We start from the raw sequence: 13,694 nt of genomic DNA on the forward strand, positions 1-13,694 counted from the left end.
TCAGATGCATGCATAAACTTGGTCGTTTTGGATTTTATTATACATTACTTCTAACGAGTCGAGATGGGAGGAGGAGAAAAACAGTAGTACCGAGAGAGAGTTCAACGACGACCGGTGTCCTTGTGGATGAAGTTATAAATACTAATAGAAAAAGGAATTATTAGTGGGGCAAATGAAAGAAGCATGATAACTGTTGTACCTCTGGTCATAGTATCAGTTTCCACACCATAATCGCCACCTGTATGCACACCACAACATCCATTATTCAATATATATTAGCTGGTTCAGAGATTCCATGGAAAATGTTACAAATTTGAAAATGCATTGTAGGAATTAAAGTTGGTTATATTTCAGGGCTTGTGTTTTTAGTAGAGGTGTTCAAAAGAATCGATCATAATCGGAAATGGCAAGTACCCAGAGTTTGGTTCCGGTTCTTACCTGAAACCGGTCGTTAACGGGTATGTTCTGGTTCCAAAAATTTGGAACTGACATTGTGCGATTTCGGTTCCTGCAATCAGAAATAGGAACCGGAATTGGGAACCAAACTATCTTTGTTAATTTGTATATATTATGCTGTTGAGTACTTAATTCTTCTGTACGTGTTGTTAGCAGCAATAATCTCTTTGTTTTGATCATTGAGTAAGGGAAAAGAAGCATGTAAATAATACTTTTATCTATTGATAGCATACTATCACATAAACATTACATATATAAACATTATATTTACTTTAAATTCTTTTGAAGTTGAATTTGTGATTTTTCAACGGATTATTATAATTAATAATGTGAAATTCTTAGTTTTTATAAAGTTGAATTGGAGGTGGAAGGCTTGAAGGCTTTATAATGTATTTGTAATTTTTTTTTTTTTTTTTTGTTAACAAGTGCTAGGTAGGGAGGTATTTGTAAGTTTTTAAGGATTTTTTTTTGTCATTTTATAAACTTTTGGGGGGTAAAGAATTTTTTTAGGTACCCGAAACTAGAACCAAAACCGTTGTTTCGGTTCTAATTCAGGTATCATTGGTTCTAATTCCGGTTCTGAGTATTTTAAAAATGTAAGGTACATGGAACCGATGACCTGTAGTTTTCAAGGTTTGTATTTTGCAAGAATGGCCCAATAAAAATGTGAAGTAAAGAAAAGCAGTTGCGAAACAAGAAGAGAACAAAAGCCTAGAGAGAGAGAGAGAGGGGTCACGTGGTAAGAATATTGAAATATTCTTTATTAATTGAAGGGTATTTTATTCAAATAATATTGAAATATTTAGTATCTATATTGATAAAGTCGTCGTTCCTTAAGTTCAAGATACAAGATTCCTTGCCAAACAATGTCTCAGGGAATCTGAATTTTTTTTTCTTGTTAGCTGCCTTTGAGGAATCTGCAATATTATAAGCCTTTGTCTATTACACTATTATGAATAATTATTTTATCATCCTATTTGGATTAGAAAGTACAATAACTGTTTTTTACTTATTGGAATCATTATTCTAAAAATTAATCCAAATTAAATTAAATAACATTTATTTTTGTCTAAAATGAAAAGAGGGGTGATTAGTTTTCAGATTATTCAACTCTATTCAACTCAAAACATTTTTTTATCCAACTCTATTCAACTAAAAACATTTTTTTTTCCCTTTCTTTCCTTCTATTTTTCTCATATTCTAATCTGAAAATTAATTCATCCAAGACCATCACCGCCTACCAATAACCACCACCGGCCAACGTGGTCGGAACAGCGCATGACCGGCCGATTTGGCTGGAAATGGCCATATCAGTGCATGGTTGGCCAGATTCAACCAGTCGTGCTCTATTATGACAACTACCAATTATTGTTCGGCGGTGGCGGTCAGCGATCGACTGTCCTCTTGGGAGGCTAGGGTGCTTTAGTTAATTTTTAAACTTTTATTATAGATGTGTTTAGCTAAATTAACAAATGTAGCGGGTTAAAAAAACAGTAATAAATATTTTCAGAAAATTCACCAAACAACTATTCTGTCTTAACAACCTTTTTAAAAAAAATGTACCAAACAACTATTCTAGCATTTTATCCAACCCTGATATAATTTTCAGATATTTTACCAAATACATTTTCAGAATTTGATCATATTTGATTTAATCAAACTCAACTCAACTTAGAACACTTTTTCAGAATAACATTTTTCAAATAATCTACCAAACATGCCCATATAGCTTCCCTAAACAACAACACTTCCCCAAATAATTTTGAGAGAAAAGATTGTAGATCTTGCAACTAAGGACATTACCATTTTTGCCATTGATTCAATAGTTTCTACATCTTCAATGAAACCAACCACTGCAAAAGTAGAGAAATTTATGCTAGTTTTAATTTTTAATTAACCATATTACATTTTTTTTTTTATATGGAATTTATGAAACAAAGATGCATGTATATATGCATCCATTATTATTTTACCAATTTATAAATTAAACCAAAATCCCTATCCACAGTATGAGTTAGATTCACTTTTAAAAGCTCTCGTACAATCTTAAAGGATATATTATGAATAATTAATTATATTAATGTATCAAAATACTATTTGTTATGCAGGAATAAAAATCCAGCTTGAGCTCGAAGGAAGCATAGAGATTCTAGCTTAGATGCCACGCTAAATAAAACGAGCAAAATACCCATCCAAGACAAGTGTCAACTTGCAGCCAGGTGTCGACAAACCTCATATCTCTTTGCAACACCTAATAAGCCTATTAAACTGCATTAGCACCATGTGCAGTACATGCAACTACTTCATTTAACTAGTGACTACTCTCTGACAAACTCCAATTAATTACAACTATAACTAGGATTAAGTGTAATAATGCCCTGATGCCCTCGGTGGCCCAAAACTTGTTAGGGTTGACAGTAATCATTCTGCTGACGTATCCCCACTAACAATCACCATTACAACCCCTTATAAATACCAAGTTAAAATCCTGAAAAAGGGGGTGAAAACATATAGAGAACGAAAGTAGAAAGAGAGCATTTTGGTATTTGTTTTAGTCAAACTCTCTGTAATCACTCATCTCAATAAAAAAAAATCACTAGTCACAGGCTTGATTTCTTGCTTGGCCAAACCACTTTGAAAAGCTTGCCTCTTTATTGTTATTACTTGTCAATATCGCCTTTGATTCTAATCTTGTCCTAATCACCCACGCTCGCCTTCACTGGTTCCTTGGGATCATGCACCCATCCTACTCGGTTCCTCCCATGGTTAACCGAGTATCTCTGGTTGATGCATGTCTTTGTCTCAGTGCTTTAGTTGATGTGAAAATTAGCATCAACATCTTGTTGTATAATAATTAATTAAGCTAAGGGAATAAATTAACAAATAAAAGAGAGAAGGGACAAATCAAGAGAATTGAGAGCTATTGGACTTAATTAATATGGACCTCTCAAATTTTGGATTGAGTTAGAATGAAGGGGAGGGGGGGTATTTATAGCCACTACACCCGCCACCCCCCCTACTTTCACCACCTCAAGTTACCTCCACTAGGTAAATGGTGGAGATTCACCACCTCAAAGTTACAAAAGCAATGGATGACCACCTTTTTTACGACACTCCCCTTTGAACATCCACCATTTACAGATAAGTATATTTAACCTTACTCAAGAAAAATCCAGTGGGAAAAAACATAAGTAAAGAAATACAACTCTACAATGAAACTATAACGTGAAGTTGAACGTGCTTCATATAACCTCAGCTTCACCTTACATTTTCATTGTAGAGTTTATTTCTTTACTTAGGTTTTTTTTCCCACTGAGTTTTTCTTGAGTAACGTTAAACACATTTATCTATAAACGGTGGATGTCCAAGGGGGAGTGTTGTAAAAAAGGTGGTCATCCACCTTTTTTGTAACTTTGAGGCAACGGGGGCACGTAAATATAGAGGGGGTGATTTCTATCAATAGCCCACCTCCCTTTCATCCCACTATATGCAAAATATAGAGAAGGCTAGTAACATTCTAGTGTTATTATTCTTTTTCTATACATATTAGTCAATTTGCTATTGCAAAGTGTGAACCTCCATTATTTACCTAGTGGTGGAGGTAACTTGAGACGGTGAAAATGAGAGGGTGTAATGGCTATAAATACCCCCCTCTTGTTCATTCTAAATCAATCAAATATTTGAAAGGTTCATATCAATTAAGTTCAATAGCTCTCAATTCTCTTGCTTTAGAATGAATTGAAAGCTATTGGACTTAATTGATATGGACCTCTCAAATTTTGGATTGATTTAGAATGAAGGGGAGTGAGATATTTATACCCATTATATTCCCCCCACTTTCACCACCTTAAGTTACCTCCACCACTAGGTAAATGGTGAAGGTTCACGTCCTTAAAGTTTCAAAAGCGGTGGATGGCCACCATTTTTACAACACTTCTCCTTGGACATCCATCGTTTACATATAAATGTATTTAACCTTACTCAAGAAAAACCCAATGGGAAAAAACTTAAGTAAAGAGATACAACTCTACAATGAAACTATAACGTGAAATTGAGGCAATATGAAGCGCATCCAACTTCACATTACAGTTTCATTGTAGAGTTGTATTTCTTTACTTAGGGTTTTTCCCATTAAATTTTTCACGAGTAAGGTTAAATACACTTATCAATAAATGGTGGATATTCAAGAGGGAGTGTCGTAAAAAAGGTGGCCATCCATCGCTTTGTAACTTTGAGGCGATGGGGGCATGGAAATTTAGGGGTGATTGCTATCAATAGCTTCCCTCCCTCCCTTTCATTCCACTATATGCAAAATATGGAGAGCTAATAACATTCTAGTCTTATTATTCTTTCTCTATACATATTAGTCAATTTTTGTGAACCTTGACTATTTACCAAGTGGTGGAGATAAGTTGAGGCAGTGAAAGTAGTGGTGGTGGTTTTTTTTTTTTTTTTTTTGGGGGGGGGGGGGTGGAGAGAGGAGTTTTGAATGCTGTTCTCATATTATGAAAACACACGCTTAAAACTATAAGTTGATACTAAAATCTGTGAGCTAATACTGAAAACTATGAGCTGATAGCTTATTTTGAAACTGTACAAATACTTAAAACTCTCTCAGTAAATTTGAAATCCTATACTGTAATTATAGCTCATACTAATACTTAAAAACTCTTACCACAAGGGGCAATCTGTCATACCTAGTGGATATCACACACACAGGCAGGGCAAGGGATGAACCTATCATAACCGACAAGATCTAACATCGCACAGGTAAAGCCTCTGAAACTGTCATACCTGGCGAAAAGTTCATTGCTCAAGTAGATCACTAAAAATTGTCATACGCATGCGTAGAGCCAAAATCTGAAACAATCATACCCAACGGAAAGCTTGTCGCTCAGGCAGAGCACTAAAAATTTCATACACATGCGTAGAGCCAAAATATGAAACCGTCATACTTGGCGGAATCCTGCATTGCTCGGGCAGAGCCAAAATCTGTATCACTAGGGGACTGTTACTTCGTAGGGCAGTTCTAGAACTACAATAATCTCATGCATATTCTTAATTGACATATAACTCATGAACGTATCACATATTGGCTTATAAATTATGCATATTGACATAATAATTAAATATCACATCTAGGGGTGAAACTGCAAACTTTTTAAATATGTTTCAAAACTGAGAGTTTAACCCAGATTTAAAATTACTTCAACATCACATTACCATAGCATATGTACGATACCAATCATAAGCGAATATCACTTTTAAAAGCCAAAAATCAAATAACACATGGTAATTATAGTTAAACCAAAGAGCTAAAAATTAATATATAAGAATGTCACATACTAAAATAAAATAAACCTGTCCCTCCAAAATTAATAGCCAATACCATCACTTTTTCATTATCAATATCTGCACTTTTTGACATTCTTCTTTCTCTACGATTCAACTAATCCGAAACCAACATCAATCTCTATAGTATGGTTACACTCCAATTAACAATGGCGTGACATTTAATTATAAATATGAAGCCATCTTTTTACGTATAAATATACCATGCAAAGGAGAACAAGACCTAAATATTTAGAACCAAACAAATGCATTTTTCCTCACCAAAGTTTCGGCCCAGCCGAGATATACAAAACAGACCAAAAACATTACACACATACAAATGCAGATTTTTCACTCTACAAGTTAGCCGATTCTACCTCCTTTCTAAATTACCCATTTTGTTTCAATTACTCATTTCATATATCATTCAACTTTATAAGAGAAAACACACACACACACACACACACACACACACACACACACATATATATATATATATATTATATAATACAACATATAATCACACACTTAGAGCCAAAACAAATGCAATATCACCCAAAGCACAAGGCAGCCGAGACATGCAATATGGAGTTTAGCAAAATTTCACATTTTACGCACGAATTCTCACCAAACATCATAATTGAAACCTAGATTTGACATGCAAGCAAGGATTGAGTTTTTTAAAAAGAGGTTTTGGTGAAACCACTCACAAACAATTATCACTTCTACATTAAGAATCACCAGCCAATTTAGAAAAACTCCACTAATAACACATTAATTCTATATAAAATATAACATGAGTGCTAACCATTATCTACCCAAATTGACATTTGATTAAGTGAAGAATAACCATTTCTATTGTCTTGTAAAACACCTATTTCTTTCTTTTATTAACTGGGCATGCACTTAAAGTCATCATATAAGCAAAATATATGAAAAATTAGAGTATAGGTCGCACAGGGTCTTTCAAAGTAAAAAAGAATTTTGGACATTTCAAGTTATTCCCTTAAACTAAGCTTCCTTTCAACAACTCAAACTATCTCCACCCATGTAAACAAAAATTCCAGCACTCAATCATAATCAAACACTTCTCAATAAGGCTTAACCAAAGCATGGTAAAGCAATATTCAGTAAACTTCACAATTAACTCAAAACTTGCATCAAACAATAAAATGGAAAACACAACTTACACATGTAGAAATGAATTTAAGTTTTTAAAGAAAAATTTTGGTTTGATCCACTCACCAATTGAGATTTCACCCATGTATAAACATACTGATTATTCAATTTAAATGCAATTCTAAGAATTTCAACCAAAATCTTCAAGAAACAACATGCAGCCCATGATTCAAACATTTGGATGTAATGTATCTCCATGAATGTAAAATCCTTCATATTTTCAAAACAAAACTCAACAATTAACACCTAATTTCAACACCAATTTTCAAACCCAATCAAATGTCCATCTCAATTAACACATGCAAGCTTGAATATTAAGAGAAAGGTTTTTATGTTTACCACTCACTAATTCAGCTCTGTCAAACTAAAATTGAAGCCTCAAACATTCTTTTCTTCTATACCTAACACCGAAAGGCAACCAAGAATAAACAAAACCACACTTAAATTGAAGAAAAGATGAAGAAATTCACCAATTAAACCCCATGCATGTGTTACCCGAAACCAAATGGGAGTGATCTGTTTCGAAATTTCTCCTCCTCCATTTTTGCTTCACTTTCATCCTCACTCCTCTCTCCCTCTACCTCTCAGCCAAACCCATTCTTCCATCTCTTCTCTTTTTCCTTTTCCTTTCTCTCTCTCTCCCTTTGTTTTTTCACCTTTTCCTTCCCCTTTTCTTTCTCTCTTCTCTCTTTCTTCTTCCTTTCTCTTCTCCCTTTCTTCTTTCTCAGTTTTTCTCTTTTCTTTTTTATTATGGGTGAACAGCCCAGTTTATGAGAAAACAACTTCTTGAAATTATGAAAATGTCCCAAAATCCTCTTATTCTCACCATTAGGACTATTAGACGAGTCGAGTGGCTCGCGAGCTGGCTCGACTCGACTCAGCTCGTCTGGAGCTCGTTAAGAGCTCGACTCACGATTAGTCGACTCGACTCGACTTGAACTTGGTGGGGTGATCGAGTTGAGTTCGAACATGGGGAGGCTTGATTTGTGAGCTCACGAGCCTGGTGTGGCTCAAACTCGTAGGGACCTTTGGGTTAGTTTTATAAACCATGTGGGGCAGATCTGTAAATTTGGACTTTTAAAAAACTTCAAAAAATGACATTTACCCCCTGACTTAAAAATAGTAAAACAAGACAGTTTCTCCCATAAATTAGTTTCCTCTAAATCGCAAAAGAACCCTAAACCTCTCCACTGTGAATCAGGCAAATTCATCTTGTCGCGTTGCCATCACCGACCGCAAAACCAATTGGAGAAACAACGACTCCATCTTGCAAACATTGTAATCATTTCTTCACCCCCAAATCGACACAAACTGTAAACCCCCAAATCCACTTCAACCCTCAAATCTTTAGTCCACCGTGAAAGCGATGCCTCTAATCATGTCTTCTTGTCGTCGTCGGTCAGAAATTGAAGGAAGAATTTGGTGAGTTAACCATATTTGTTACAAATATTTCATTTCAATATGTATCAATGAGCTTTGGTGCCATTTTCGTTTTCTTGTTTGGCTGGAAAATTTGTAACACATTGATGAATTGGGTTTATTCATGAACATGCAAATATCAATTCTAGTGACTCAGTTTGTTCTTTCATTGGTAGAAAAATTGATGCACACCAACACATTGAGCTTGAGCAACAACCAACATGTTACTCAACAATTAGGGCAATTTCACAAAAATTCCATTTCCAGATTAGATTATTTCACTATTAAGTAACATAAAATTACACATTGAGCTTCACACGTCCTAGTAATTTTCAAATTCAGATTCCCAATTACCACAATTTTATTTGCATTTCTTATTAAATGTAAAATTAAACATCTTTCTCCTATGATACTCAAAACTATTCAGAAACATGTATATGGCCAAGCATTCTTTACTTGGGAGCATCATTTACAATCGAATACTAAAACCAGCCAGCCAGCATTCTTTACATGTATATGGCCAAACATTCTTTACTTTAAGCATTCTCCTATGATCTATATTGTTATAGAAGGTCTTAATGTATGGTTTAGGCTTAAAGTAGTGTAAAATATCCCTACAAAGTGGTAGTAAATAGTGCATATTTTTGCTTTATTTGTTTTGTTATAAAACTTGGTTATGTAATGAAAACCAGCAAGAACCTTCTCTCCAATTTGACTATTTCTTTTCTTAGTGATGTAATTTGACTATTACTTTTATTTTCTTGAGTGTTGATTTGGTTTTTCAATTGTAGGAATGGCCTTGGATGATACTTCCTCAAGCACCCCTTTATCGGATGACGTCGATGATTGTGTGACAATCAGAGCAGTTGATCAGCGTAACATTTATGCAAGCATAGGTGGTATGGAAGCAAGTGTGAGTAGCCTCGAAAATGTTGTGGACAATGACAATCCACTACAGAGGAAGGAGAGGGCCAAGACATTAGCGGTGTGGTTAGAATTTAGGGAGGTGGTTCTCCCTGGGGGTAAAAAGTAGGCGGAGTACATTTACTGTAAAACCAAGCTGAAAATGACTACCATTGGAAGCACTACCCAATTCAATAGAAATTTGGAGAGGTGTGCGAAGAGAAAACATTCCTTGAGGCAACAACAAATAATTTTTCTTACCAATTATCAAGGTACCAATACTATCCTTCCTACTCTACGGGGCCAGTTCAGTATGCTTAAGATGAGGGAGCTTATTGCACATTGGGTGATGATGCATGAGCATCTGTTTTCTGTTGTGGAGGAAAAAGGGTTGAATAATATGTTGAAGTGCGAGATTCTTGAATGGAGTCTGATTTCCCGTAATACTTGCAAGAATGATTGTTTTAAAGTGTTTAATAATGAGAAGCAAAAGTTGAAGACCATATTGAAGGGTGTTAGGAAGATAAGTCTGACCACAAATCTATGAAGTTCAGACAATCAGAGGATGGAATACATGGTGTTGATTGGGTGTTAGATTGATGAAAATTGGAAGTTGAATAGACGAGTCTTGAACTTTGTTTATTTCTCTCCTTCTCTTATCTGTGTTGCCATTTTTGATGCCATTTTCAAGTGTTTAATGGAGAGGGGAATGAAAGCAAAGGTCCACATGATCTCAATGGACAATGCTGCAACCAATGATGTGACAGTCAAGATCTTGAGGGAAAATTTCTAAGCTATGGGGAAGCTCATGTGTGGGGGCAAGTTGTTTCATGTTAGGTGTTGCGCACACATCTTGAATATGGTTGTCCAAGATGGTCTTTATTAGATTAGACACATTATTCAGGACATCCGTGATAGCGGGGTATATATAAATTCGTCAGAGAGTAGGGTAAAGGTGTTTTCAGAGATTATTTTGTAGCAGAGATTGCCGTTTCGCAAGCTTATTCTTGATTACAAAACACGGTGGAATTCAACATATGATATGTTGACAACAATAATCAAATTTAGACGTGTTTTCCCTAGCTTTGAGGAGAGGGATTTCAGTTATCAATATTGTCCCAAGGAGGAGGATTGGGACATAATAGAGAAAGTTTGTGAAATTTTAAAGGTGTTCAGTGGTGCGACCAATCTCATATCGGGGAGTAATTATCCAACATCAAACTTGTTTCTAAAACAAGTTTTTTCAATCAAGATTATGTTAGATAGTAAGAGTGAACATGAAGATGAATTTATAAGGACAATGGTTTGGAAAATAAAGCAAAAGTTTGACAAATATTGGGGGGAATGTAATTTGCTGATGGTTGTGGGTACTATATTGGACCCTAGACTCAAGATGAGGGTGATTCAGTGGGCGTTCCCTAAGATGTATCATGAGGCTGAAGCGCGGGCAAATACTATTACTATTCAGGATGCCTTGTATGAGGTCTATGGGGAGTATGTCGATGCCAGTAGAGCCTTGACTACTGCCCGCGCTTCTACATCTAGAGGGGATGGACTTCAGGTAGTTGGTGAGAGGTCGGGGGCAGCGGCAGATAGGCTAGAGGTTTGATATGATTTTAGTGAGTTTTTGGGCGTGGTTGAGATGGTTGAGCCAACTAAATCAGAGTTAGATTGTTATTTGGGAGAGGGGTGTCATAAATGTGTGGGGGATCCTGCGACTTTTGATGCTTTGACATGGTGGAAGGCAAATGCAACGAAGTTCCCTATTCTGTCTACTATGGCCCATGACGTATTAGCCATCCCTATCACTATAGTTGCTTTTGAGTCTGCTTTCAGCGTCGGGAGTAGGGGTTATTGACACTTATCAATCGTCATTGGCTCCCAACATTGTGGAGATGCTTTTATGTGGATGCGATTGATGTCGGACTTTGAATGGAGTGAAGAAAAGATGCAAAGTAAGTTTTATTGAATATTCTTTTGATTAAATTCATTAATTACATTATATTTATACTAACTAAATTCAATTACTCCTCCTATGTCATTTTCAGGAAGATCAGCAATCTTTGTAGATCACGCTTCCTATCCCGTAAGTTCCTGACATTCAGTACAAGGTATGGCTGTGGTAGGAGGCACACGCAGGTAGAAGTTTGATTAATTTCGGTTCTGTTGCATGATTATTCATTTTAGTTACCTAAAAAGATACTTACTAAATTTAACATTTTTTGCAGTCGGGGGAAAATGGTGGTTTCAATATAGGACAACCCATCTACAGAAGACAGCCACCTATATTTTGATTGTTGGACAATTATTTTTTTCATTTTCTGAACTGTATTTTTTTCATTTTTTGGATTGTATTTCGATGAAAACTTTGAACACTTGTATTTTGTTGTATAACTATCATGGTTAATATGATGCAAGCTATGCAGTAGGTATTAATTGACACAAATTTGTGGATTTAAACAGGTTCTGGAGGAAAAAATAGACTGTAGGGCTAGAATTTGACTTGGTCAAACCAAGTTTGACCAAGCCTTAACGAGCTAGGCTCGAGTAAAGGTTCGCGAGCCCCTTACCAAGCCAAGCTCGCGAGCCAGCTCAAGCTCGAGCCTGTTTTTCTTGACTCGATAGGCTCGAGCTCGATCCTTTAGCACACAAGCCGAGCTCGTTAAGCTGAAAGCTAGGCTTGGTTTGGCTCGTTTACACCCGTACTTACCATGACCCCGCCACATTAGCTTTTCCTTACAAAAACCTCTAGATTTTGCCCCCTAGTTACATGCAAACCCAACAGCTTCCATTTCTTTCAATTTCACTCCAATAAACTTTTATGATAGGGTTTGGGACATGATCTGTTTATATGAGGAACAGAGACCTCCAAGAACAAGAGATAGAAAGATTAGTTGACAAAATTCTTTCTTGACACAATCTAGATTTAGGCTATTATATAGCCTTACACTTGACTCCATTGACTCCCGAAAAGACTGTAATTATAAAGGGATAATAAGTCACAAAAGGACTCTAATTATAAAGAGCTAATAAGATAATCCTAATAAGATAATAATGAAAGATAATTATAAAAGACTTAACATAATTATAAAAGATAATAATAAAAGACTTAACACACTTATCCTAATTCTAAAATAATCCTAACATTGCCTTCCCCTTCGCCTCAACCTTGTCCTCAGGTTGCAAGGTACGACACCATCAACAACAATTATCCTAGTTCATCCTCGTGCTCATCATCATCCTCCTCCTTCAGCAAGAGAAAGAACTTGGCTGTGCAACAATGCCCAGGGTGAAAGTGCTCATCGCAATTATAGCACAAACCTTTGTTGCATCGTTCTTGCATCTGTGTTGCTGTAAGTCGCTTAACAAGCAAGGAATCCGATTTGTTTGGAGTAGGCAAAAGGGCTGCTGCATTGAAGGAACATTAGGAGTTGATTTACTAGGATCGCAAGATACAGGGTCGACAGAATGCAAGTATAGGTGTAGATCTGCAGCTTGTCCTCCTGTAAGCGGGCAAGACTCATGGCATGGTTGAGGGTGTGAGGCCGAAAGGACTGCACCTCCTTTCAGATTTCTGGTTTGAGCCCTGATACAAAGCAACTTAAAAGGAACGTACCCGGAAGGCCAGAAACTTGATTAGAGAGTTCCTCAAATTCTGTTTGATAAGCGACTACATAACCTGTTTGAGTAAGTTTCGCCAATTGCCCTTGGTAATCCACAAATTCCGAAGGCCCAAAACGAACATCTAAATCCTGTAGGAAAGAATGCCAAGAATGGATCTGCCCATTGGAATGCATCCAGTGATACCAGGAGAGAGCTGGCCCATCCATGTGGAAGGAAGAGATCATCAATCATTGCTCAGTAGAGATATTATGGTAATCAAAGAATTGCTCGGCTTTAAACCTCCATCCACACGGATAGGCGCCATCAAAACGAGGGACTTTTAAACGGAAAGATTTGGGAAAAAAAACTCCCGAAAGTCGATCCACCTCGCCCAGCCAAATTTGAAGATGATTCATCGGAATGTTGGTTTTGTTGTTGGTTTTGCTGGCAGGTTTGATCGAACTTGTTGTTTAGAGCTGAAATCTGCAAAGTAACATCTTGAAAACCAACTGTCAAAACTTCCAATTTCTCTATTAAAGAAGTGAGAGTCTCTGCCTAGGTAGATTGTAGAGCCATAATTTTAGCAAGCTGCTCATCCAAAAGACGCAAGCGAGTGTCTTCAGCCATAACTAGGGAATGAGAGCACCAATGATAGGGCTTGGGACATGATATGTTTATATGAGGAACAGAGACCTCCAAGAACAAGAGATAGAAAGATTAGTTGACAAAATTCTTTATTGACTCCCACAATCTAGATTTAGGCTATTATATAGCCTTACACTTGACTCTATTGACTCTCAAAA

The sequence above is a fragment of the Pistacia vera genome, unplaced genomic scaffold, assembly GCF_008641045.1.
Source record: "Pistacia vera cultivar Batoury unplaced genomic scaffold, PisVer_v2 Contig1008, whole genome shotgun sequence".
Lineage (NCBI taxonomy): Eukaryota > Viridiplantae > Streptophyta > Magnoliopsida > Sapindales > Anacardiaceae > Pistacia > Pistacia vera.